Raw genomic sequence first — 5293 nt, 5'->3', positions numbered from 1 at the left:
TCTATGATAGTACCAACCATGATCATTATGTAAGCTTGTACTATGATTCAGAATGGTACATTAGATGGTAGGCGGGGTCTGCCTAGTAGATTCCAATCAAAGGAAACGACTAGATTGCTTGGAGGTGGGACCGAATAAACGACCAGATAAAACTCCGACGAACTTCCTTCCTGCGGTAAAGGAATGGGTAGATTTCCCCCGTGTTCATCGGAGTCTGTGTTTACGAAAAGAATTTGAACGGTGTCGTTCTCATTCTCTTTGGTGATAGTATCATTTTAAGGTGGACCCTCTGAAGATAAGATTGGGTCGATTGCTGTCTCGACTTGTTGACTTTGGTCCAGTGTGGACTCAAAGGGTTTTTCTTCAATGATATGTGATTTGACCAACAACAATGGCATGTCAGTCAGATTTTCAACTAGCGATGGACTCAACAAGAGTTTCTTGTATCCAGGAGGAAGTTGCTGCGGTGACGCAGGATGGTTATCCAAGACTCTTTTAGCTTCGTCTAGGAAAGGACAATGGTGGAGGGAATGATTGCCTTCACATAGTCTACAAGGAAATTTAGATCTTCCTTTTTGTCCATTGACTTCGTTTTCACTAGTTGACGGTGTGCTCTCAACATGATCGTCAGAGGTTGAAGACATTGGATTGTGCAAGCGGGGAGACCAGTCCCTCAAGATCCGTGGGATGCAGGGACAATCTCGATGATAGTGGTCTCCCTTGCAAATGACACATGGAGATTTAGGTTTGGAAGGTGTAGTGTGTGGATTTTCGCCAGATGATGCATGGTTTCCCCCTTTCGCTATTGGATTCTTCTTCTTCTTCTTCTCCTTCCCTTTCTTCTTCTTCTCAGTTACTTGGTTTTTAGCATTACTAGCTTCACCAAGCAAAGATGAAGAAGGAGAGGGAGAAACAAATGAAGTAGAAGGTGGGGGAGCAACTTCATCTGGTTGCTGATTGGATTGCTGAGGAATTGTGGTGTTTTGAACGACAGAGGTCGAGAAAAGCCATACTGGCAGGCCAATTGTGAGTCCTAGAAGGGACAATGTAGCCATATGCGGAGAACCAACATCTCCCTAAGAAGAGAAAGGGCTAGGATTTCCCCCAAGGGGAAATCCTTGATTGGTAGACTCCATTTTCTCAACCTAAGACCAATGAGGGAACAGTGACATTATTCCAATTAAAATAAATTTTATGACGCTTTGACACAACTTGCTTTTTCAATTTTTAAGAGTCGAGAAAAAGCTAAAGATGACTCTAGCCACCTTCGATTTTTAATGAGCCTGAAGTGACAAGTGCTCAGATGGACCTTTTCTTTTAGGGAATCTGAAAAGGAACGAAAGTGACTACTCTGGAAATCTAGACAGAGGGATTACCAAACCAATCGCAAAAATGTAGAATACTTTTTACGGTACGACAATCAATCTTCTCGAATGCTGTGTTCAGTGCATTGCGATCAATAGGGCGGCATACATGGATTCCTAGGGATAAAGGATGTAGCCTATTGTGGTCTCCCAATATATACTCGACAGTACATGGGAGCACAAGTCCGTACTGGCACTTTTCATCTCAAAGAGGAGGAATCACCCAACCTACGATGAAAGTGATAGTTACCAGGCTTTATGACGTCGGAATACGTCTCTAGCCTAGACTTCTAAATTTTGTGCGTTAGGTTCTAGAGCGTTTTTATGTTTATTGAGGTTTATTTTACAGTTGATCTTTCTTAAGAAGTTTGCCTTTAAGGTTCAACACGTGATGTAGGTATATAATTCCTAAATGTGCAATCTAAGATGATAAACAGTCATTTACTTTCTTTTTGCAATGAAAATCCTAGCTAATAAGGAAAGAGAAATGAAATTCTTTCAACATAGAGCAGAGAGCACACACTAGATGCACTTTTCCTAAATCAATTTCAGCGTGTAATCTAAATGCAAATGACATGCATGTATTGTTTTTCAGTTTCCTTAATGTGAGAATGACAAAAATAAAACTGAGTATATATCTGAACTATCTTCTTTCAAAGCGATAGTACTAACAATTTTCTCTTCAAAAAACAAAAGGATGGCTAAGACGACACTTTGCGATTTTGAATTTAAAACTGCTTTCGACACTTGAAATACTAATGATTCAAATCAAATACTATGGCAAAATTGTAATCGACTATCTAAAAGAGGAATGCTTTGCGACAATCTTTTTCTTGACTAAAAACAACACTTGTGACACTTTCAAATCAAAAGACGACAGTTCGATTAAGCTACTATTTGCAAAGGAGAACTATAAATAATGAAAAATACATAAAAAAAAAAATCACAATTCTTTCTGATGGAGGCTGAATAATGCAAAGGAAGATGGTTTCAACAGAGATATACCGATCATAGATAGCAAAACTACTGAATAAAGCTGAAGACAATGAAGAAAAAACCAAAATCTGGAGGCAGAAACAGTCTTAGTCAATCATCGCACCTGTAACACAGGGAAACAAGGATGCATCTCACCTGCAACACACAGGAGGTGCGATGCATCCAGGTTTCCAAGAAGAGATAGTGCGATGGACCAGAAACGAGACTGAGCTTGGTTTTCACTCACAGTTTGCAGCTAAGTTCAGGGATTTAGGCTGAGCTAATGATTGTCAGTAAACACAAAGTATAGGGGCTCATCTAATGAGGTTATTTGAGCTACCACCAGGGCACTTAGGATGTTTTCAAGCTAGATGTTAAGTTTATAAACCAACCCAAATATTGACTGAAGCAGCGTTGATCTACTTTGCAGTTGCATACAAAAAGTAGTTCGAAGGCTAGCTGGCTTAACTTTAGGCTCCGTCTGTGGTTTATAAAGCAAACAACAGTGGCAAAACAAGCAAACTATTCGCTCCCCAATGGAGTCGCCATTTTATTATCGGGAAAACTAGTGTCCATTCAAAGCTGCTAGTCCCACTAAGACGAGTAGCTATCTTAGAAACAAACAAACTAAAATTACTTGTGTTTTCCTTTATGAGAGATAGATGAGAGAGAAGCAAAGAGTACCAACTTCAGTCTTTCACTAGTCTCTTTGCTTGTTTCCTCTCTCCTTTGATAGAGCTTTCACCACTCCTTTCTCACTTGTCCCACTTCAAAGAACACCTGTAGAGTCAAAGCAGCAAAATACCATCAAAGCATAGAGATATATAACCATAAACAATGTAGGATCAGATGTACATTAACCTTATAAATGCATATACAAATACAAGATTCAGAGATATACAAGCATATGGAGGAAAACTCAAATAGCTTTATTGATAGAAGTAGTAGAAGAGAGGATTACAACCAAGCTGTCTAATCCAGCATCATCCTCCCAGCATGAAAGCCCTCTTCACCTCATACAAAGCAAGATCACCCAACAATGTCTTCAAAGAGAAACCAACAACACTTCCTTGCAAGTTACAAAATTCCAACCTCTGGATCTCTAGGATGAGGGATCCATATATAGATGTTTATAGGAGAGTGAGTCAGCTTCTAAGATTTTGATTAGTGTCATTTCACTGATAGTTCTTTGTTCCACTTGGATATTTCATGATCTCTTACTCATCCCTGGGCGAAATCAGAGAGGCAAGTGTCAAATGAGCAGTTTCTAGAAGATTCTTTGAGTCTCCACCTAGCAAACTGCTTTTGCCATTTATTTTCTCTCGCTCATCACACCCTACAGAAGGGATTTCTAGTATGCATTGCACCCCCCGTGTGTAATAGGTGAGATGCATCACACCCTATGCATGGAGCAGTCTATATGGTCAAGTTTTGACCAGTTCTGAGTAGTTTTTCATGGAGAACTTTTTGGAAATGATGTAATCAATGGACCTTGTTCCTTTGGGGTATGAAACAACACTTTTAGGTGTTTAGAAGCCCTTGGTTTATGGAAATATGTGTTTGGGGGTTGCAGTGCCCAAATATGTCTATAAAATCTTGTACATTTTCAATTGGTGTCCATTAACTAGAAATGGATTCTTCATCAATAGTTCTGATTTGTACTGAACCATTGTCATGGCATCTTTCCACCACATAAGATCCGAACCATCTTGTCCTTAGGTTGCCCTTGAAGTCTTTAAACCTGGAATCATATAACAATACCCAGGCTCCCTCTTGAAATTGCTTGTCCTTGATATGTTTGTCATGCTAAATCTTCCTCTGAAGCTGAACTATCTCTGTATGTAGGAGGGCCTGCATTCTGAATTCATCCAAGCCATTCAAATGTAAAAACCTTTCTTCCTATGCATGACTGAGGTCCAAATCTAGTTGGGCTACCATCCTGAATGTGTTATATTCAAACTCAATGGATAACAAAGCCTTTTTCCCATAGACCAGCTCATAGGGTGTAAATCCAATGGTGGTCTTCCATGTTGTATTATAGGCCTAGGTGGCCTTAGCTAGCCTCTCTACCCAATCCTTCCTACTGCTGCTCACTACCTTGGTTAAGATGTTTTCCAGTGCCCTATTGGTCCACTTGCCCATTAGCTTATGGATGATAAGGAGTGGAGGTCCTATGCTTGATTTTGTAATGGCTGAGCAATTCTTCAATCATGCTAGAGGTAAACTGGCTGCCTTGGTTTGTGACTAGCTCTCTAGGGTACCCAAATTCGTAGAATATATTCTCCCTTAGGAACTCAACCACCTTCTCTTCTGTTGCTAGATTAACTGCCTTGGTTTTATCCCACTTAGTCAAATAATAAATGCACACAATGATGCGTTGTTTTTTCTTTGAAGGAGGGTTAATAGGCCCAATGAAGTCCATGTCCCACTTGTCAAATGGCTCGAAAGTCACTTGAGGTTGTAGGGGAATTTCATCTCTTGGAGTAGGATTTCCAATCCTATGGCACCGATCACACTGACTAATATACTTTTTCACATCCTGATGAAGAGTAGGCCAATAATAGCCTGCTTGCAACACTTTGAATGTTGTCATCTTTGCTGCAAAGTGACCTCCACAAGGCCCATCGTGACAGGTCAGAAGGATGTCAAAGAATTCTTCTTTCCTTACACACCTTCTCAACATTTGATTTGGGCCAAGTTTGAACATATTTCCCCCAATCCAGGTGAAAGGGCTGCTTTTCCTAATTATCTTGCTCTTTTCTTTGGAGGGAAAGTTCGGTGGGAACTGTGATGATGCCAGATAATTTTCTATATCAGCAAACCATGGGGAGAGAACTGAAATAGCAAACAAATTCGCATCTGGAAACTAGTCATCCACCATTCCTTCTTCACCTGCAGGCAGATTCATCCTAGATAGAAAGTCAGCAACAACATTTTCCTTACCAAGCTTATCA

This window comes from Pinus tabuliformis, chromosome J (genome assembly GCF_031772625.1).
Source record: "Pinus tabuliformis cultivar Carrire ecotype Pingquan chromosome J, CPIR1, whole genome shotgun sequence".
Lineage (NCBI taxonomy): Eukaryota > Viridiplantae > Streptophyta > Pinopsida > Pinales > Pinaceae > Pinus > Pinus tabuliformis.
The sequence above is the reverse complement of the archived record's forward strand: the minus strand, read 5'-3'. Positions refer to the sequence as shown.